Raw genomic sequence first — 23,739 nt, 5'->3', positions numbered from 1 at the left:
GTTAATGTTACTACTTAGCTTCGGCTGGTGGAGGTCCTGACGAACCACGTCCAGATAAAGCATCCGGAGTGAAAAAGTTGAATGAAAAAAGTTGAGCGAGGGAAAAACTAAAAATATAAACGGTAATTAAAAAGTAAAAACCCTCAAGTTGGCAGGAAGCAAAGTAAGGTTAGCAACAAAACGCACAGCAGCACGTAAACCCATTCCTAGCCTCAGTGCAGTTAGCAGCTGGGAGGAGGTGCTCTTATTCTCCATGGACTTCACAGTGTCGCAAAACTTTTGGGAATTAGTACTACAGGATGCAAATTTCTGTTTGAAAAAGCTAGCCTTAGCTTTCCTAACTGACTGTGTATATTGATTCCTGACTTTCCCTGAATAGTTGCATATTGCCGTGGCTATTCGATGCTAATGCAGAACACCACAGGATGTTTTTGTGCTGGTCAATGGCAGTCAAGTCTGGGGTGAACCAAGGGCTATATCTGTTATTAGTTCTGCATTTTTTGAATGGGGCATGCTTATTTAAGATGGTGAGGAAATCATTTTTAAAGAGCAACCAGGCATCCTCTACTGACGGGATGAGGTCAATATCCTTCCAGGATACCCGGGCCAGGTCGATTAGAAAGGTCTGCTCGCTGAAGTGTTTTAGGGAGCATTTGACAGTGATGAGAGGTCGTCGTTTGACCGCGGACCCATAGCGGATACAGGCAATGAGGCAGTGATCGCTGAGATCCTGGTTGACGACAGCAGAGGTGTATTTAGAGGGCAAGTTGGTCAGGATGATATCTAAGAGGGTGCCCATGGTTACGGATTTAGGGTTGTACCTGGTAGGTTCCTTGATAATTTGTGTGAGATTAAGGGCATCTAGCTTAGATTGTAAAACGGCCAGGGTGTTAATCATATCCCAGTTTAGGTCACCTAACAGTACGAACTCTGAAGATAGATGGGGGCAATCAATTCACATATGGTGTCCAGGACACAGCTGGGGGCTGAGGGGGGTCTATAACAAGTGGCAACAATGAGAGACTTGTTTCTGGAAAGTTGAAGCTCAAATTGTTTGGGCACAGACCTGAATAGTATGACAGAACTCTGCAGGCTATCTCTGCAGTAGATTGCAACTCCGCCCCCTTTGGCAGTTCTATCTTGTCGGAAAATGTTGTAGTTGGGGATGGAAATGTCAGGATTTTTGGTGGCCTTCCTAAACCAGGATTCAGACACGGCTAGGACATCCGGGTTGGCGGAGTGTGCTAAAGCAGTGAATAAAACAAACTTAGGGAGGAGGCTTCTGATGTTAACATGCAGGAAACCAAGGCTTTTACAGTTACAGAAGTCAACAAATGAGAGTGTCTAGGGAATGCGAGTGGTGCTGGGGGCTGCATGGCCTGGGTTAACCTCTACATCACCAGAGGAACAGAGGAGGACTAGGATAAGGGTACGGCTAAAGGCTATAAGAACTGGTCGTCTAGTGCGTTCGGAATAGAGAGTAAAAGGAGCATATTTCTGGGTGTGGAAGAATGGATTCAAGGCATAATGTACAGACAAGGGTATGGTAGGATGTGAGTACAGTGGAGGCAAACCTAGGCATTGAGTGACGATGAGAGAGGTTTTGTCTATAGCGGAACCAGTTAAGCCAGGTGAGGTCACCGCAGGTGTGGGGTTGGAACAAAAGGGCTATCTAAGGCATATTGGGCAGGGCTGGGGGCGCTACAGTGAAATAGGACAATAATCACTAACCAAAACAACAATAGACAAGGCATATTGACATTAGGGAGAGGCATGTGTAGCCGAGTGATCATAGCGTCCAATGAGTAGCAATAGATGAGTCAGAGGGCCGATTCAGTAGTCGCTACCAGCTAGGCGAGCTGGAGACACGGCGATTCAGACAGCTAGCGGGCCGGAGCCTCCTGCGGCTTCGCAACGGAAGAGCCTGTTGAAACCACCTCAGACGATTACGTCGGCAGACCAGTCGTGATGGATCGGCGGGGCTCTGTGCCGGCAGTAAAGGGTCCAGACCATTTGGCAAAATAGTTATTGTAGCCCAAGAATTGGCTGGTGGATCTCTTCGGCTAGCCGGGAGATGGGCTTAGCTCGAGGCTAGCTCAAGGCTAACTGGTGCTTGCTTCGGGACAGAGACATTAGCCAGGAGTAGCCACTCGAATTGCAGCAAGCTAGCTGCGATGATCCGGTGTAAAGGTTCAGAGCTTGCGGTAGGAATCCGGAGATGTGATAGAGGAAAAGCAGTCTGATATGCTCTGGGTTGATATCGCGCTGTGCAGACTGGCCGAGCTGAGGCTGGTTGGAGTCCGAGTTAACGGTGAAGACCGCTAGCAATAGCTAACTGATTACTAGCTAGTAGCTAGTTAGGTGGCTAGCTTCTGATGGGGGTTCCAGTTCTAAAGTATAGAAATAGCAGAAAAAATTGCAGATCCGTACCACATTGGGTGAGGCGGGTTGCAGGAGAGTATACTCATGTACACTCTCGTTGGCTGGCCCTCGCTTCATACTCGTCGCCAAACCCACTGGTTCCAGGTCATCTACAAGACCCTGCTAGGTAAAGTCCCCCCTTATCTCAGCTCGCTGGTCACCATAGCAGCACCTACCTGTAGCACGCGCTCCAGCAGGTATATCTCTCTAGTCACCCCCAAAACCAATTCTTCCTTTGGACGCCTCTCCTTCCAGTTCTCTGCTGCCAATGACTGGAACGAACTACAAAAATCTCTGAAACTGGAAACACCTATCTCCCTCACTAGCTTTAAGCACCAGCTGTCAGAGCAGCTCATAGATTACTGCACCTGTACATAACCCATCTACAATTTAGCCCAAACAACTACCTCTTTACCTACTGTATTTATTTATTAATTTATTTTGCTCCTTTGCACCCCATTATTTCTGTCTCTACTTTGCACTTTCTTCCACTGCAAACCAACCATTCCATTGTTTTATTTTTATTTATTTTTTATTTATTTTTTTTATTTATTTTTTATTTTTTATTTTACTTGCTGTGTTGTACTCACTTCGCCTCCATGGCCTTTTATATTTTTATTTATTTATACATATATTTGTTTGCCTTCACCTCCCTTATCTCACCTCACTTGCTCACATTGTATATAGACTTATTTATTTTTTTCACTGTATTATTGACTATATGTTTGTTTTACTCCATGTGTAACTATGTGTTGTTGTATGTGTCGAACTGCTTTGCTTTATCTTGGCCAGGTCGCAATTGTAAATGAGAACGTGTTCTCAATTTGCCTACCTGGTTAAATAAAGGTTAAATAAATAAATAAAAAGTCCGTAGATGGAAAGTGAGATTAAAATATATACAAAATATATACAAAAAAAACAATATTTACACGGGACAGGACGGGACAAGACAAAACATTGGCTTCGAACTATCAAGTGAACTTGTGTAGCACTGGGTGGGGAGCAGAATCTAAGTTTCTTAGCTAGCCCAGGAAAGTCCCTGTGCTCTGCTCTAGATCTGAGTGTATTATTGTGTGGTCTCTGTGAATCCTTGTTGAAGTGTACACCACCTTCACGCTGATCCTAACAACTCAGAGGCTTCTCTCTACGAGCTCTACTTTGAGGTGTCCGCTCAACTTACTCTCTCTCTATCTGCACTCTCTCTCTCCTTCTCTACTCCGCATATCCCTCCTCCTCTTCTTGGATGTCTCCCTGCTGTGACTGGGCAGCTCTTCAGTGAAAGTTTCCTGGCTTTGAAAACAACTCCAGGGCTCCACAATGTGACGTAGCATTAATTTGTTTTCTTTGGAAGCGACCTGTGCATTACTTTTTGCATTGACTTGTGTGTGCTTATTTGTGTGCGTGTACTCTATGAACTTTTGAGTAAGTAGGAGTGTGGGTGAAATATTCACTCATGTATACATGATGATGACTCCTTCTGTGGTTTGTATGACTTCTCATGAACCAGATATACAGAAGACATGCTGATCTTTCAGCACAGCGAGCCCCAGAGACTAGCTGCTGGGCTGGGGAAGAACAGAAGGAGAACCCCCTGGCCCCATCTACCCTTCCCTCCCTCTTCGCCTAGCCCCATCCTGCTCCACACTGCATAAACTAGGCCTAAGCAGATGTGCTTGACTGAAAGTGCGTTTGTATTACATGCATTTTCCCAAACATTTGAGAGGGCTGCTGGCTGTGGCGCAGTAGGCAGGGTAGAACAAGAAATACTATTTCTTCCTTTCTTACTGTTCACAGAGTATACTAGGCTCTCTGCCTGAAGAATCCCCTGCTTGATTTGTGGGGATGGTCTCCCATCCCTTGTTCAAAGCTGATGGCTGAATAGAAGTGACAGTGCAATTTTATGTCCTGTTATGTTTTACATGTTGCTAATGTAAATAAATAATGCTCATACTTCCTGTACAGTCCAGCTGAGACTTGCAAAAATGAAAATCAGCCAGGCAAACAAAACAAAACAAATTGAGTAGCAACGCAAACCTGTAGTAATAATGGGTTAGAAAAAGGATGGACTCCCCCTTTCATAATTTCTATCAGTGTCCTAGTCCCCCCACCCAGACCACAGTTATGTGAGTCTCCTGGCTGTGTGGAGACGGAGAGGAAACCCCAGGGGAAGTGACCTCATCATCAGCTATTAACAATCATCCTGAGAAGGCCTGTGGGCCTGCTCAGCTCCCTAGGGAACAGGAGAGAGAGTGCTGTGAGAGAGGAGTGCAGTCAGAGCGCCCACGACAGTGCACATGTCATTCTGTCTTTGGCCTCCATATTGTTGCACTCGTCTCTGAAGCATTCTTCACCACCCCCTCTTCCCCCACAGGGTGAAGAAAAGCTGCAATTGTTATAACAGATAACAGTTAGACAGGATTATACATAACACAATGAAATCATTGATTTGAAGGGATGTGCCTCTTTCCGTCGCTCACCTTCTCACCTCCACCTCGTCCTTCACCTCTAACCTCAGGTACGCCCAATACAACACCTTATGGGTAGAGTCAGGAGTTTTTCCTGACCTCTTGACCCAACCAGGAAAACCTATAGGCACTAGTTATAGCTAAAACCCATGCTAAAGACTATTACACTAATATTCTAGTGTAATAGAGGCTAGTATCTTCTTTGCCCTTACTCATGGAATAGATTACTGCGAGATATTAAAATCTCCCCTTAAATTAATACAATATTTTTCTGGCAGGGGTTTTCTGGTCTCTCCTCAGTCCCTCTGGTTTAATTTACCCCCTCTGGCTCCCTGGTTGTCTCCCTGGGAGGGGGTGCAGACCACACCACACTGATGGACAGGCTCCCACAGACAATGATAGACTAGGGAGAGAGAGTTACTTTGGCAGCAGGCCCTCTCTCTGTACTGCAGAGTTTGTGCAAAGAGTAATCCATGCCTGCCATCATCAATCAGCTGAAGCATTTTTTGTGGATCTAGCACCCTGCTAAGTGTTATAGTCTCCATGGATACGCCCACTTTTTGGGTAATTTAAGATCTAACAGTTTGGTGGAGATATATGTTCAATCCATTGAAAGAGTGTATAATGTGTCGAAATGTTAGCATTACTTTATGTGTTTGCCACAAATGTTCTGGAGAACGGAGATCACATACATAATTTATCAAAGGAAGATGTTTGAGTTCCAACAGTGCAGCTGATGTAATGCACTGAAAAAACTATTACTGGTGAGAAAGCACACACACTGTAGAGGTATCTAGGTCGCACTCTGTGAAGTTGTAGCCTACATAAAGAGAGAAAGCTTGGATCCTCTTCCTTAAAAAGTTGAAGGAAAAACACTTTTAATCTGCATCGTTGTCTTTGATATGTAAGAGACATTTGCAATTCAGCAAAACGTGTTACAGTACATTGGCTGTTTATTTAACCATGGATATGATTATATAATCAAGGATATTCTTCCCATACTTCCATTCTACAAGGGGTAGGCTACAGATATTCACAGTTGGCTACATTATGTCCTTACTTGTTTTTTCTTATCTCCTTGACTGTTTAAACCTTTTGTGAAAAGGAATCTGGTCTTAACCATGACTCATAAATACAATGTTGTAAAATGTGAGTGATACAGTTGCTATGTTAATGCAAAAGGATGGAATTAAATGGTTTACAACCTTTGCACAGGGTTTGTGATTTATGCCCAATCAAAGTGTGAATGCACAATTCGATTGGCCTTTTAAATTGGAACGCCGTTTGAGTCTTTGCGTGTCAAAAAAGATGCACGTCAAATAACACAATTCTATTATAGAATGTTGTGTGTGCTGAATTTGCACGTGCAAGCCAAGCGCCACCATTACGATCACTGTCAAAGCTGTACAATACCGTGTTGGTAGTAATAAGGCATGATTTGTTCGACCGAATGTGAAAACGTCTGTGTAAGCATTTGATATCAGGATCAAACGAGCAGGATCAAAAAGGTTTGCAAATATCTTTGATACAGATGTTAGCAACTTCTGGGGTAACTAGCTAGCTTTAGCTTAGTACATAGCTAGCACCAATGCAACCAGCCTGAAAACTATAAACAATAGAAACTGCAGTCATTTTCAATATTCATAGCAATGATTTAGGAATCCATGTGAGTATTAGCTACGTAGTCATCCAGCTAGCTTCATCTGACGACTATACTGTAATGAAACTGGCAGGGAGCAGGTTTCGAAGCCTCGACCTTCTAGCCCGAAGATCAGCACGCTATCAGTACAGGTGCATCAAAGCTGGGACCTAGAGACTGAAAAACAGCTTCTATCTCAAGCCCATCAGACTGCTACACATCAATCACTCACTCAGAGAGGCTGCTGCCTACATTGAGACCCAATCACTGGCCACTTTAATAAATGGATCACTAGTCACTTTATACAATATACTCTAAATAATGCCACTTTAATAATGTTTACATACAGTTGAAGTCGGAAGTTTACATACACTTAGGTTGGAGTCATTTAAACTAGATTTTCAAACTCTCCTCAAATTTCTTGTTAACAAACTATAGTACTTGTGCATGACACAAGTAATTTTTCCAACAATTGTTTACAGACAGATTATTTAATTTATAATTCACTGTATCACAATTCCAGTGGGTCAGAAGTTTACATACACTAAGTTGACTGTGCCTTTAAACAGCTTGGAAAATTTCAGAAGATTATGTCATGGCTTTAGAAGCTTCTGATAGGCTAATTGACATCATTTGAGTCAATTGGAGGTGTACCTGTGGATGTATTTCAAGGCCTACCTTCAAACTCAGTGCCTCTTTGCTTGACATCATGGGAAAATCAAAAAAAATAAGCCAAGACCTCAGAAGAAAAATTGTAGACATCCACAAGTCTGGTTAATCCTTGGGAGCAATTTCCAAACGCCTGAAGGTACCACGTTCATCTGTACAAACAATAGTACGCAAGTATAAACACCATAGGACTACGCAGCCGTCATACCGCTCAGGAAAGAGATGCGTTCTGTCTCCTAGAGATGAACGTACTTTGGTGCGAAAAGTGCAAATCAATCCCAGAACAACAGCAAAGGACCTTGTGAAGATGCTGGAGGAAACCGGAACAAAAGTATCTATATCCACAGTAAAACAAGTCCTATATCGACATAACCTGAAAGGCCGCTCAGCAAGGAAGAAGCCACTGTTCCAAAACCGCCATAAAAAGCCAGACTACAGTTTGCAACTGCACATGGGGACAAAGATCGTACTTTTTGGAGAAATGTCCTCTGGTCTAATGAAACAAAAATAGAAATGTTTTTCCATAATGACCATCGTTATGTGTGGAGAAAAAAGGGGGAGGCTTGCAAGCCGAAGAACAGCATCCCAACCGTGAAACACGGGGGTGGCAGCATCATGTTGTGGGGATGCTTTGCTGCAGGAGGGACTAGTGCACGTCATAAACTAGATGGCATCAGGAGGCAGGAAAATGATGTGGATATATTGAAGCAACATCTCAAGACATCAGGCAGGAAGTTAAAGCTTGCTCGCAAATGGGTCTTCCAAATGGACAATGACCCCAAGCATACTTCCAACGTTGTGGCAAAATGGCTTAAGGACAACAAAGTCAAGGTATTGGAGTGGCCATCACAAAGCCCTGACCTCAATCCTATAGAAAATTTGTGGGCAGAACTGAAAACGTGTGTGCGAGCAAGGAGGCCTACAAACCTGACTCAGTTACACCAGCTCTGTCAGGAGGAATGGGCCAAAATTCAACCAACTTATTGTGGGAAGCTTGTGGAAGGCTACTCGAAACATTTGACCCAAGTTAAACAATTTAAAGGCAATGCTACCAAATACTAATTGAGTGTATGTAAACTTCTGACCCACTGGCAATGTGATGAAAGAAATTAAAGCTGAAATAAATCATTCTCTCTACTATTATTCTGACATTTCACATTCTTAGAATAAATTGGTGATCCTAACTACATTTACATTTAAGTCATTTAGCAGACGCTCTTATCCAGAGCGACTTACAAATTGGTGCATTCACCTTATGATATCCAGTGGAACAACCACTTTACAATAGTGCATCTAACTCTTTTAAGGGGGGGGGGGGGGGGTTAGAAGGATTACTTTATCCTATCCTAGGTATTCCTTAAAGAGGTGGGGTTTCAGGTGTCTCCGGAAGGTGGTGATTGACTCCGCTGACCTGGCGTCGTGAGGGAGTTTGTTCCACCATTGGGGTGCCAGAGCAGCGAACAGTTTTGACTGGGCTGAGCGGGAACTGTACTTCCTCAGAGGTAGGGAGGCGAGCAGGCCAGAGGTGGATGAACGCAGTGCCCTTGTTTGGGTGTAGGGCCTGATCAGAGCCTGAAGGTACGGAGGTGCCGTTCCCCTCACAGCTCCGTAGGCAAGCACTAACTAACTAACTAACTAACTGACCTAACACTGAATTTTTACTAGGATTAAATGTCAGGAATTGTGAAAAACTGAGTTTAAATGTATTTGGCTAAGGTGTATGTAAACTTCCGACTTCAACTGTATCTTACATTACTCATATCATATGTATATACTGTATTTTATACCATCTATTGTATCTTGCCTATGCCGCTCGGCCATATCATTACATGTACATATTCTCATTCACCCCTTTAGATTTGTGTGTATTAGGTAGTTGTTGGGGACGTGTTAGATATTACTGCACTATCTGAACTAGAAGCACAAGCATTTCTCTACACTCGCATTAACATCTGCTAACCATGTGTATGTGACAAATAAAATTAGATTTAATTTGATATCGACTGTGCCCCAAAAGCATTCTCGAGCGGCAGAGTCGATATCCTCGTTTCTAAACCCAGGGTCGTTACAATACTATGGCTTGACCGGACCGGGTTATGTGTTGTGAAGCAAGCCACAATAATTATTTGCCACAACAGTGGAATTTGCGGTTCGCCTTTAAAATAAAAGTCCCTCTTTGAAAGTGATGCAAAAGGTTACAATTGGTGAAATCATGCCATATTTAGACTTGATCATGTTAATTAAACATGGATGGAGTGTTGGAATGTGGAGCAATGAAATTGGGTATCAGTCTACTAGGTGACACCCAGAGAACACAACTGTGAAGAGTTTGACTGTGGGAAATCACCTCCCCAGTCAGCCTATTGTGCGTATTGGCATTCTTATTGCACTGTACAGCCTTACCTAACGATTGGGGATCAGTGAAATGGGTTATCAGCCTACTCAGTACCCAAGTGCTTTTTCCCCCCAAAGTCCTCAGAGTTATCAGGCTCCAAAACATCCACATTGTATTATTTTTCCTCTGGAATAGTGTTCAATACAACATAGTAGGTTGACTGGTACAATAAATGTGTCTCAATTCACAGTGGTTTCAGAGTCCCGCAATAAGAGCTACGACGCTAATGTTCTCTGGGTGTCACTGAGTAGACTGTCAATAATCCACAATCCATAGGGAAGGCTGTAAAGAGAAATAAGTATGCCCTCAATGCAATTCTAGTCTAATACGTCCAGTGTGATTTCAACAGATTTTTGTCAAATTAACAAATGATTGCCTTTTGTTGATTTTATATAAGAACATTCCAACCTCGTTTAGCATGATCTATTCCATTACGGCATGATTCCACTATTTGTATTGTTTGCATGACTTTCAGTGAGATACTTTTATTTTAAAGGCAAACTGCAAATTCCACTATTGTGGCTATCTTCACATAGGTGTGTCCGAACACCATTAATCAAATAAGAACAGTCTTATAAATTATAAGTATTTTAGATGATGACACTTAGCTAGATAGATAACTAACTATAGCTACTGAAACAGATTATGTCGTTTTTCTATGTTTTTTGGGGAAGAACATTGTTTGCAACCATAAATCTAGCTAGCTTTTTAATCTGCGCTCGTGCGGCAGCGGCACCCGCGCCAGACAAAACTGGACCAGCGTCATAGCATACGTATCCGTGCATCGTTGTGACATATGAAATACGATTGATAGTGTAATCAATGTGCAATAATTACGTCGATAATGAATGAACGTGTTCAATTATTATGTGACGTGCAGTCATATTCGGGTCCTGATTGGTGAACAAACTTATTTGACACGTCAGATAGTGTTATTTGACGTGTATATTTTTTGACAGCAAAAACACAAACGGCGTTACATATTTAGGAAAATTCTCAAACTGTCAGTAGGCTAGATGGACGGTTTCAAAGCGTCGTCTTTGCCGCTGCCCTCATCTCCAAGTCCCACCCCTTTTCGTTTCCCTACTCGGTCAGCCATACCTCCAATTCCCAAGGAAAAATTCCTGTAGGAAGAATGACGGTAAGACTAGCGAAGAGAGGATAGCGACTTCTATCCAACAAATATCGCATCAAGTGGCATTTAGAATAAACTGAAATTGTGCCATTATAAAGGTATGTGCATATATGTATTTTATTCTGCAGAGGACAGCTAGTTTCACTTAAAAGCCACAGCTTGCTTTCAACACTGGGGTGTCAAATGACAGACAACACGGCAGAATTCCATGCAAGAAAGCCCAGTCTGATCCGTTTCTGTCCTTGTGTGTGCATAGATATTATTCAACATTAGTGAATAAATATAGTATGTTTGTCTGTATGTTGACTAACTTGACAATGTTGATACATTGTTACAAACCCATTATTGCTTTTACTACAGAATTACCACACCATGAAGTTGATATAATGGAATTATTTTTTCGTCACTCCACCTAGATCGCTGGTAGTATTGTAGCTGTCAGGAGTTAATTCTTCTCTGTTTGAGTTGACCGACATTTCCACTGTGAAAGGGCTTTGCTTATGAATTGAATTGACGCGTTTATAACTCGTTTGTAACGAGGCGCGTGTGTTACAATCTCACAACAAAGTTGTGATTGATACTGTACCTCTTATTGAAGAAACAATCATGCTATATTACAGTATTTGCTACGACAATTTTAGAGGACTGTTGAATGATACCGTTGAATGATACAGAATAACAGGTTTGTGGAGTGACACGTTTTTTACATTCAGAGGTATCGTTCTTGGGGAATCCATCTGCTGAAAGTTTTGTGCCATCATTGTTGTCAAAGAAATCAGCATGGAAGTTAGTTTGTTCTACAGGACTGGAAATCTCTGCATGATCTTTTTCTAAATACACATTTTTGTCTAGGCCTACTTTGTTGGAAATTCCATTGTTACATGGCTTGCATGCAACTTTTCCCTTCTTTGTAATTTTGTTTGTTTGTAATGAATGGGTGTTTCCCAGAAGATGATGCCAGCTCTGTAGCCTACTATTCTGTATAATCTTATTTTAGGGTACTGCATTACATGTTTTATGTTTTTATATTTTCCATAAAACTGTGAAAGGGACATTGAATCAATGGGACATGCTTATTAGGGTTTGTTTTCATGTGAACTCCATTCCTCTTTCTATCTCCATGTATCTCTCTTCCTCTCTCTTTCATCTCTTTTCCCCTTCACAAAACATACCAGGTGGTTTTGATTGAATGGATATAGCCTTCAGGTTTTTAAAAACATAACATCTTTTTTCCTTCAGGCTGGGTCTGGGTCTGGGTCTGGGTCTGGGTCTGGGTCTGGGCCATCTGCCTTTACACCCATCTTAAAAAACACACCCTTGGTCTTCCACTTCAAAACAGTGTTAACGTGAGGCCAGACAAGTTTTATTAAGCCCAGGTCACTCTCACATTTTCCACACTTGTAATAGCAACTCCAAGGCCACAGAAATTATTCTTCCACGATAAATCCCACCATTCTAAATTATAATGGTAGATTGTCATCTTTGCATATTGGTTTCCGTTTTAAAAATAGTTACAATAGAGAGCATTTAAATAAAATCTTGCGGAAAAGTGAAAATGGATTTATAGTACAGCCGGCCCAATAACTCTCACCATGTTCCCCTTTCTCCACCTCCACCTTTTTTTCAAAATAATCTTGAGGCCTCTTGTCGCCCACAGATGTCATGATTTCTCTCTTTCTCCCCTTTATTCCGCTTCTTTTCTCAATGCTCCTGTCCTGACTAACCAGGCTTGGGGCTGAGTGAGACATGCTCACTGAAACCCTGGCCACTCTGGCTGTAGTCCACCCCAGTGATGTCCCTGTTTAGCCTACAATAGTCTGCCTACCTACTGGATGACTGTTGATGAAGATGACAAGAATGAGGATGATGGGGATGAGTCCAGCTGATCTTTTCTTTACAACCTTACTCCCCACACTCAGGCACATACCTCCCTAAATGAATGTCCCAACACTAACTGGGCTTGCTTTAGTAAGCTACTTAATGGCTCCTTGATGCATGGGTCAGCTAAACAGACAGACCCAAATACTGAGATAATTCACATCTCTAGTGGGTTTCTTCTCTCACTCACACACACACACACACACACATGCACACATGCAGATGGACAACGCCACCGTGTGTGGTTGTCATACCAACACCCCATTTTTAGGATGGCAGAGACCCATCTGCTTGTGTGCCACATGCATCAGACTGTGTGTCTGTGAACTGATATTCTGAATCTGTGTGTGTGTGTGTGTGTGTGTGTGTGTGTGTGTGTGTGTGTGTGTGTGTGTGTGTGTGTGTGTGTGTGTGTGTGTGTGTGTGTGTGTGTGTGTGTGTGTGTGTGTGTGTGTGTGTAATAACAATAACTACACAGGATTGATGTACCGCTTTTCTGAAAACCCAAAGACTCTTCGCTATATGTAGAGTAGACTATGCCTTTGGCTTTGAAAATACATCTCCTTTGTCTTAGTTCCTGTGTGGAATATCAACATCCTCCAATACCTCTCCACCCATCTCAACACTTACATAAACAATGTCAGACTATAACAATGGCTCATAGAGTACTGGTGGTTAAGTGTAGCATGGCCACTCTTTTAGTGAATGTCCAGGATAAATACTGGAGGCTATACTGTGTTTATTTCGGTGCAATCAAGTGCAATTGGTATGTAGCCTGCATGCCAAATTGACAGTGTACCTACAATCATCCTCGCTAAATGCATTCCATTCCTCCACACCCAGCTCTTTACCCTCTCGTGGTGTTTGCTCTCCCCTCAAACCCCCTTCTCCATTCCCTTTGCTCTCTCTCTATCACTCGCTCTCTCTCCCCCCTACCCTCTCTCTCTCTAATACAGTTATTTGACTGACATGTCTTTGGGCTTTGAAGTCGAGTTGCTGTCAACAGGAGATCTATAAATATGGTTATTTATTCTCGACTGGAATACGTGTCCAGAAGAAAAACAAGTGACCAATCAGAGCTGACGTCAGTAGACCTCTGTGGCACTGGGTGCAATAAGTAATGACTGTTAATACATGTTTAAGGAACCATTTCCTCTATCAGCTCTGCGCTGGTAAATTCATGGTCAGGGACAGAATGCATTGTATAATGTCAACAAACTTGGCGTCACACATAGCTGGCAAATAGCTTAACATTAGCTGTTCTTAACCCATACAACGTTCAAAAAAGTATTTTACACACATCATATGTGTTCATTACAATCTATGCAAGAATCGAAATGCATGATTTGTCACCAGTCCTTGAAAACATGTGAATAAAACAGTAAATACATTATGCTCCATACATACGGTATGCTACAGTAGAAACTATAACATGATATACAGATAATAAGGCACTTACTTTGATAGGAACACACACATGTCCAAAGTTATTATTTGTAAGGAAAACAACAATAAAGACAATGCTAGCGCCAGACAGAAAATGTGCCAGGGGGGAAAAATTTGTGCAAGACTGTGCACATGTCTGCATACTTGATTTGGGGAAACACTGGGGAAGTGCTTTGTCCTGCTCAGTAAAGCCTACAGTGTAACAGTGAAATGTGAATTTCACAAACTACTTCTATGTGAATTAATGAGGAGGTGGAACACACCTCAATTCAAACTTGTTAGAAAATCAAACGTAATAATACAAATTGCCAAGTTGAAACATAGCCTATAGACAATTAGCAGGCAGCGCGTGCCTTGGTTTGAGGGCAGCACGGTCTTTCCTGTTGCGGAACAATCACGTTTTGGAACAGTGAGTGCATTCTGACATCTCACGCATAAAGAAACTCACGCTGGGGAGAGATATTTGGAACTCACACTTGAAAAGGTTAAGAGATAAGAGACAGTTCTTGTTTGCTTGTTGGTGTACCAATCTCTCAATTGAATTGTCAGCCTTCTGCAGAGCTCACTCGTGACACACCACTGTGATAACGGATGATATGGCTGACACCCAGAGATCTGCATAGTGTTCAGTATGGCACCGTCACACAGGTTTAGATCTTATCTTGTATGTAGAGGATCTTGTATCAATAACCAGCATCCATCACTATTTTACTTGAGATCTTGAGACAGTTAGGGTTGGTTTGTGTCATTTGTTTTTGGCTGTCCAGTCTGTCCATGCTCTGAGCAGCTAGGTTGGTGAGCTGTTTACCCTTGGTGTCAGATTGAGACTTGTGGTTCTGATGAGGAGCTGTGATAAGACAGATGTCGATGATATCTCACAGTAGGACTGTGTCTATGAAAGCACTTAGTGTTAGCGTCTCTCTCCGTCTTCCTCTCGCTGTCTTTCTCATGTCTGTCTTTACTTCTCTGTCTTTCTCTCTCACTTTGTCTTTCTCTCCCTTTTCCTGTCTCTTTCTGTTTGTCACTCTCTGTCTCCTCTCTCTCTCTCTCTCTCTCTGTAGCTATGGCCAGAACCTGCTAGCAGGCCAAACCTGGGAGAATGGAGAGAAGAAAATACTTTTTTTATCAATGATGAGAGGATCTAGGAGGAATTTGCTGGCCTTTGCATAGTAATATATTTGTCCTATAATACACATGTACAAGTGTGTATTATACGCATGTGTGAATTGGAAATGTGTTTTTTGCGTGTCAAATCCTCCAAGACACCCTCGGAGACTGCATATTTCTCTGGAACAAAGTGGAAGAAGGACCTTGCTTGCCATGAACATGGCCTCAGGGGCACATGGCTCCTGTGAACGTTTTGATGACATAACATCAGCTGTTACAGAGAGTAGTGGATTGTTGAAATATTGCTCCTTTCTGAGTTTAAGCATTAAAAAGAATAGAGCATCACAACAGTTTAGAAAAAGCTCTGATTCAGTGGCTGTTGATGTGAACTCAGTTCTGCCTGCAAGTCTTTCCATGTGAATCTGACAGAATGTCTAACTTTAGCTTTATATAAGACGTTGTTATTACTGTTTGGCAGTAATGTTACATTTGAGCAAGGCATGGAATGCCTTTGGTCTTGTCTGTCAATGGGGCATCACTATCGGGCAATCTTGCTGTGGTTGCTGCCGTTAAAGCAGCCTTCTGTTTAATTCTAGCTTCTTTAACCCGAGTGTGTGTTGTGAGAGAGTGACTTTAACGTTGTTTTCAGAGATTGTTATGTTGTTGTCCGGAGACCACAGGAAGGAGATGTGGGTGGAGCAGACAACAGAGTTGGGGAATTGACTGACCACCACTGACAAACACCCTATTTCCTTCCCTCTCCTTCCAACCTGGAAACAAGTTTGACTGCCCTCCCTCCAGGGAGTGGCCGTAAGTCACCCTGTAGCCTTTTGGGTGGGACAAACAGACTGACATCATTGGACGGTCTATGCCTCTCTAAGCAGTCTGCCAGATGCACCAGAAGCAGCTGCTAGTGGCTTTAGGTTGAGAGGGACTGTGGCATGCTATGTGCTTCATTATTAGAGAAAGAGGCCCCTATTTACATCCACAGAGCGCAGACATCAGCCCTGGTTTGGTCTGTCAGTGGAACGAATGGTGAGGAGGACCAGGCCTCGGCTACATTAAAGAACCTAGCTCTGCTCTCCCTAATGTAATGCAGCCCAGATTCCATTGGGCGCTGTGTGTTTATGAGTGTGTTTGGTGTGTATTAAAGACACAAGTGTGTCATGCAAACCAAATGTAGGTACATGTCTGTAATAGGTTAATAAAAGCATTTAAGTAAATCAAGTCTTAGGCAATCTGTGTTTCTGGATAATTTATTGAAATTTAATTTCCTTTCCTTAACTTTTCATTGGTGGAGGCCAAGACTGCCATCAGCCTTGACCAGACTAAATGTGGCGTCGACGTAGCCAAAAACGGTTGCTATAATATGAGCTCATAAATGCTGGTATGCCTTATTTTATTGTCGTCCTGTTTCCTCTGTATGTGGTGATGAGAAGACCATGAGAAGGATTTATTTTGGTCTGCTGTCAGTTCTATGTTCCTATAGGTGCAATCACATGAAGGTCTCTGAAGCCTCCTCAGATTGCTGTGCAGGACTAGTTGATCTCAAAGCCAGTTACACAGAAATACCCACAGGTAGTCTGACCGCACTGACTGAATGGTCTTTGTTGTGATGTGGGGGACTGCCAACACATCCCGCCACCAACTGGGACAACATGTGAGTTATCATTTAAAGTCTTAGACAATAACGCTGGTCAGCCTCTGTTGAGCTTCCTGGAGGTATTCTGTTTCCCTCTTTTGGCAGTTGGCGTCAAAGTAAAATCTTTCCTTCTGGGAGAGCCTATCACAATGTCTGATCCTGTAGTTTCTCTCCGTCCGCCCATGTGCAGACAGATTTAGAGAGCTTTAATGCTCAATTACTTCTGCCTTACATCCGCCACCACTTACCCATGATGCCCGGCTAATAGGGGCGGGCCCCCTGTCAGAAATAGGACCCTCTATTTGATGAAAAGTAAGAACAAGTTACACAAGCTCTGCACAGTTGCTCTGCACAGTTGCTCTGCACAGCGCCAGCCATCTCTACCTATCCCTTTGTCTGGCAGAAAGCTGTGATTCATGCCTAAATAAAGTACAGTCAGATCAATAAAGGGAAGGTGCCTTAATCCATACTCTACAGCACAGCTTGTATCCTTTTACTGCAACTTAACACCTACTACTAACTGGACTGAGGATCTGTCCCCACCCCAGCGTTAGTGATTGTCTTTTACCCCACCCCACTGTGTTATAGCACTAGTGTGGACTCAATCCTGTGGTGAGCGGTTGGGCTTATTGCACTTAGCAGCAAAACGTAGCCTGCTTGATGTTCCAGCTACAGTATTTACCATCCCATTGGATTTTTTCCCTTACTCCTTGACACTTGCCTCTAGTTAAACGAACTAACTGAGAGTCTCTATCTCTCGTTCTCTCTCTCGCTCGCTCTTGCTCTCCTTAACACCTGTCTGCCTAGGCAATTTATTGAGTTAACCTTTAAGTTGTGTGTAAATAATGGACAGCTTGTACACTCATCCACTTGGCTGATGTGTTCATGAGCACACTTCACACTGAGAGTGAAGAAACACTGAGACCGAAAGAAACACTGAGAACCATCCTGGGAGGTCAAGTCATCCCATGACTAATAATATTGTCTGCTCCATGGAGTGAGTTGGGGCTTTTATTTAATCATTCCTAACAGCATGTGAGGTGGTCCATTTCCAATTGTAATTAAACCGTGCAAGCTGAAATTGGGATATAGCAAATGATTCCTTATTGTGCTGGCATGCTTATCGATACTGTTGGAAAATAATGGAAAAATAAATGCTGTTTTGGGGACAGGAATGATTAAGGGAAGGGGAGCTGAGAGGCAGGGGGACAGATGGGAGGGTGTGGTGGTCTGATTGGTGGAGTTTTCCTCTGATTGAAACAGCAGGACTCCTCACTGAGCTGACAGGCCCTGCAGAGAGGAGCAGCTCCACTGAGGAGGAGAGGAGAAGCAGGATTCACTCTGTCAATCAGAATCTGCTCTAACCACTGTAGCCCCAGTAGTGACAGCAGAGAGGGAGGAGGATGGGGAAGATAGTGGGAAGAATAGACGAGTGGAAAGGGATTGCGGTGATGGTAGAAGAGAGGAGAAAATGACTAAAGGGGGGTAGTGGATATATTGGGGTGTTTCTGTTACATCTCCTGACAAAAGATCTTTGAACCAACTGTGACTGGTGTCTTCTCCCTACACCCCCAGCTTCGTTCAAAAAAACGTCCTAATCCTGCTGGGTCATTTTAGTGCTTGTAGGAGATGCCTGTAAGGGGGGTTAAGTCGTCTCATCCCCCAGCCCACAGGACAGATCTGAGCCTTGTGTCACTCTGCTCCAACAAGGAAGCAACCTAACAACAGACCAGATGGCCTTTACAACCAACTTTATGTGTGTTTCTGTTTGAGTTTATATGGGTGAAATGCTCCTCCCTCTCTAGCCCCTAATCCCAGACAGTTTGACCCCAGTAATGGGGAGAGATAAATTGGGGTTTGTACTGCGGCATTAACCTGCCAGGTCAGTATTCGACATCCATCCCTGTCTGAGGGCGTCAGGACGTGGAAACTGGCCTCTAGGGCAACAGTGAGCTCTGTTACCTTCAAGTAGGTTTCGGTTTTGATAGGGCATTTGGATAAGGCATACAACTAGACACAACTTTCTATCGCTAGATTCGAATTTGTAACCTTTGGAATCAGAGGCAGATTGCCTCCGATTCAAAAGGTTTCACGTTCGAATCCAGCGGTAGAAAGTTGTTTTTGAGATTTTAGTCTATCCCAAACCTTAACCCTTAACTTAACCATTCGGAGTTAATACCTAACCTTAATCCTAACTGTAAAGAGTATGCAGAAATTGCCCATCAAAATGAATTAATTTGTTTCACGCTTTGAAGCTCATACCCTGCAGTCAGATGTGATCTACTCTTAGCTTAGGAGCTGTAACACAGGGTTGAAAGATATATACTCTCACCAAGCTGCAGAGAGCAGGCAGTGAAACAGGCAGTCAAATAGTATCTCTCCAGCCCTCCATCACTTCCTGGCCTGCCTGGGCTCTGGGCTGGCTGCTGAATAAATTATGGCTATTTAATAGTGCAGAGCCACTCTAGACTCTGGACACTCAGTCAGCAAGGCCACTATGCTGAACACAGCACATCATCGCAACAACACAGGCGACAGGTAACCTAGCGGTTAGAGCGTTGGGCCAGTAACCGAAAGATCGCTACTTTGAATCCCTGAGCTGACAAGGTATAAAATCTGTCGCTATGGCCTGGAGCAAGCCACATAGCCGTAATTGCTCCAGGGTCTGGCTGGTTGTGACCCCACTCTCTAAGGGTGTCTCGTGGGGAGTTGGGATACGCAAAATACACATTTCCAATTCACACCTGTGTAATACATTCTTGTACATGTGTGAAATAGGACAAATATATGTACCTCAAATCATTATTACATATCAGTGAAGCCTTCAAAATATGTTCAATATGTGTGTCGTATTGCGTACATTGTATGTGTGCATTTGTTTATGCTGCCATGTATAGGTGTGTGGTAACCAATCCTCTAAACGAGTAGACACTTTGAATTGATTGTAAGGGATTGTAGTCATGTACAGTGGCACTTTTAAGGTGTCCAAAGCCCATTGCAATGTAATTACGTCTCACCTCATCCTCATCCCACTTCCAAGTCTGGAAAAAATCCCACACACATTCCTCTGACTGCAGTTGTACTGTTTTAATTAGATCTAGTTTATATCCTGCTGCCTGTGAATTTAGCTGGGGATTCTGCTCCAGTTCAGCTCTACTGCCTTTTGCTCTTTGATCACATCAATGAGACTTTTAATGTGGGCGACTGTCATAGGGACTCCTGTTAGTAGTTACAGGGACCTGCGACCTCGGTCTGTGAGTCATTCTTTGGTATTTGTTTATTTGTGTTTTATAAAAATATAAAAAATCACCTTTATTTAACCAGGTAGGCAAGTTGAGAACAAGTTCTCATTTACAACTGCGACCTGGCCAAGATAAAGCAAAGCAGTTCGACACATACAACAACACAGAGTTACACATGGAGTAAGACAAACATATAGTCAATAATACAGTAGAAAAATACGTCTATATACAATGTGAGCATATGAGGTGAGATAAGGGAGGTAAAGGCAATAAATAGGCCATGGTGGCGAAGTAAATACAATATAGCAAGTAAAACACTGGAATGGTAGATTTGCATTAGATGCAAAGTAGAAATACTGGGGTGAAAAGGAGCAAAATAAATAAATACAGTAGGGGAAGAGGTAGTTGTTTGGGCTATTTATAGATGGGCTATGTACAGGTGCAGTGATCTGTGAGCTGCTCTGACAGCTGGTGCTTAAAGCTAGTGAGTGAGATACGTGTTTCCAGTTTCAGAGATTTTTGTAGTTCGTTCCAGTCATTGGCAGCAGAGAACTGGAAGGAGAGGCGGCCAAAGGAGGAATTGGCTTTGGGGGTGACCAGTGAGATATACCTGCTGGAGCGCGTGCTACGGGTGGGTGCTGCTATGGTGACCAGTGAGCTGAGATAAGGGGGGACTTTACCTAGCAGGGTCTTGTAGATGACCTGGAGCCAGTGGGTTTGGCGACGAGTATGAAGCGAGGGCCAGCCAACGAGAGCATACAGGTCACAGTGGTGGGTAGTATATGGGGCTTTGGGGACAAAACGGATGGCACTGTGATAGACTGCATCCAATTTATTGAGTAGGGTATTGGAGGCTATTTTGTAAATGACATCGCCGAAGTCAAGGATCGGTAGGATGGTCAGTTTTACGAGGGTATGTTTGGCAGCATGAGTGAAGGATGCTTTGTTGCGAAATAGGAAGCCAATTCTAGATCTAACTTTGGATTGGAGATGTTTGATGTGAGTCTGGAAGAAGAGTTTACAGTCTAACCAGACACCTAGGTATTTGTAGTTGTCCACATATTCTAAGTCAGAACCGCCCAGAGTAGTGATGCTGGATGGGCGGGGAGGTGCAGGCAGCGATCGGTTGAAGAGCATGCATTTAGTTTTACTAGTTTTAATTTAAATGCAGTTGGAGGCCATGGAAGGAGAGTTGTATGGCATTGAAGCTCGTCTGGAGGGTTGTTAACACAGTGTCCAAAGAAGGGCCAGAAGTATACAGAATGGTGTCGTCTGCGTAGAGGTGGATCAGAGACTCACCAGCAGCAAGAGCGACATCATTGATGTATACAGAGAAGAGAGTCGGCCCAAGAATTGAACCCTGTGGCACCCCCATAGAGACTGCCAGAGGCCCGGACAACAGGCCCTCCGATTTGACACACTAAACTCTATCAGAGAAGTAGTTGGTGAACCAGGCGAGGCAATCATTTGAGAAACCAAGGCTGTTGAGTCTGCCGATGAGGATGTGGTGATTGTCAGAGTCGAAAGCCTTGGCCAGGTCAATGAATACGGCTGCACAGTATTGTTTCTTATTGATGGCGGTTAAGATATCGTTTAGGACCTTAAGCGTGGCTGAGGTGCACCCATGACCAGCTCCGAAACCAGATTGCATAGCGGAGAAGGTACGGTGGGATTCGAAATGGTCGGTAATCTGTTTGTTAACTTGGTTTTCGAAGACCTTAGAAAGGCAGGGTAGGATAGATATAGGTCTGTAGCAGTTTGGGTCAAGAGTGTCCCCCCTTTGAAGAGGGGGATGACCGCAGCTGCTTTCCAATCTTTGGGGATCTCAGACGACACGAAAGAGAGGTTGAACAGGCTAGTAATAGGGGTTGCAACAATTTTGGCAGATAGTTTTAGAAAGAAAGGGTCCAGATTGTCTAGCCCGGCTGATTTGTAGGGGTCCAGATTTTGCAGCTCTTTCAGAACATCAGCTGACTGGATTTGGGAGAAGGAGAAATGGGGACGGCTTGGGCGAGTTGCTGTGGGGGGTGCAGTGCTGTTGACCGGGGTAGGGGTAGCCAGGTGGAAAGCATGTCCAGCCGTAGAAAAATGCTTATTGAAATTCTCAATTATAGTGGATTTATCGGTGGTGACAGTGTTTCCTATCCTCAGTGCAGTGGGCAGCTGGGAGTAGGTGCTCTTATTCTGGACTTTACAGTGTCCCAGAACTTTTTTGAGTTTGTGTTGCCGGAAGCAAATTTCTGCTTGAAAAAGCTAGCCTTGGCTTTTCTAACTGCCTGTGTATATTGGTTTCTAACTTCCCTGAAAAGTTGCATATCACGGGGGCTGTTCGATGCTAATGCAGAACGCCACAGGATGTTTTTGTGTTGGGCAGTAAAGTCTGGAGAGAACCAAGGGCTATATCTGTTCCTGGTTCTAAATTTCTTGAATGGGTCATGCTTATTTAAGATGTTGAGCAAGGCATTTAAAAAAAATAACCAGGCATCCTTTACTGACGGGATGAGGTCAATATCCTTCCAGGATACCCGGGCCAGGTTGATTAGAAAGGCCTGCTCACTGAAGTGTTTCAGGGAGTGTTTGACAGTGACCGCTGACCCATTACGCATGCAGGCAATGAGGCAGTGATCGCTGAGATCTTGGTTGAAAACAGCAGAGGTGTATTTGGAGGGCAAGTTGGTTAGGATGATATCTATGAGGGTGCCCGTGTTTACGGCTTTGGGGTTGTACCTGGTAGGTTCATTGATCATTTGTGTGAGATTGAGGGCATCAAGCTTAGATTGTAGGATGGCCGGGGTGTTAAGCATGTCCCAGTTTAGGTCACCTAGCAGCACGAGCTCTGAAGATAGATAGGGGGCAATCAGTTCACATATGGTGTCCAGAGCACAGCTGGGGGCAGAGGGTGGTCTATAGTAAGCGGCAACGGTGAGAGACTTGTTTTCAGAGAGGTGGATTTTTAAAAGTAGAAGTTCAAATTGTTTGGGTACAGACCTGGATAGTAGGACAGAACTCTGCAGGCTATCTCTGCAGTAGATTGCAACACCGCCCCCTTTGGCCGTTCTATCTTGTCTGAAAATGTTGTAGTTAGGGATGGAGATTTCAGAGTTTTTGGTGGTCTTTCTAAGCCAGGATTCAGACACGTCTAGGACATCCGGGTTGGCAGAGTGTGCTAAAGCAGTGAATAAAACAAACTTAGGGAGGAGGCTTCTAATGTTAACATGCATGAAACCAAGGCTATTACGGTTACAGAAGTCATCAAAAGAGAGCGCCTGGGGAATAGGAGTGGAGCTAGGCACTGCAGAGCCTGGATTCACCTCTACATCGCCAGAGGAACAGATGAGGAGTAGGATAAGGGTATGGCTAAAAGCTATGAGAATTGGTCGTCTAGGACGTCTGGAACAGAGAGTAAAAGGAGCAGGTTTCTGGGGGCGATAAAATAGCTTCAAGGTATAATGTACAGACAAAGGTATGGTAGGATGTGAATACAGTGGAGGTAAACCTAGGCATTGAGTGATGATGAGAGAGATATTGTCTCTAGAAACATCATTGAAACCAGGTGATGTCATCGCATGTGTGGGTGGTGGAACTGAAAGGTTGGATAAGGTATAATGAGCAGGGCTAGAGGCTCTACAGTGAAATAAGCCAATAAACACTAACCAGAACAGCTATGGACAAGACATATAGACATTAAGGAGAGGCATGC

At 43.5% G+C, this 23,739-nt stretch overlaps 1 protein-coding gene across 2 annotated transcripts in view; it reads left to right on the top strand.

Moving 5' to 3' along the window:
• The first annotated feature begins 10,650 nt into the window (after positions 1 to 10,650).
• LOC139563007 (coiled-coil domain-containing protein 102A-like) overlaps positions 10,651 to 23,739 on the top strand; it is a 67,676-nt gene continuing 54,587 nt past the window's right edge. Inside the window, exon 1 of one of the 2 annotated variants that reach the window (XM_071381238.1) lies at positions 10,651 to 10,730. The gene's annotated coding sequence lies outside the window, so the exon portion shown is untranslated. Of the gene's footprint in view, positions 10,823 to 23,739 lie in introns of both variants that reach the window. The other variant, XM_071381237.1, reaches the window with a different exon arrangement.

Source organism: Salvelinus alpinus, chromosome 33 (genome assembly GCF_045679555.1).
Source record: "Salvelinus alpinus chromosome 33, SLU_Salpinus.1, whole genome shotgun sequence".
In the NCBI taxonomy this organism is placed as follows: domain Eukaryota; kingdom Metazoa; phylum Chordata; class Actinopteri; order Salmoniformes; family Salmonidae; genus Salvelinus; species Salvelinus alpinus.
Note: the sequence above shows the minus strand (reverse complement) of the source record. Positions and strands in the feature narration are given on the sequence as shown.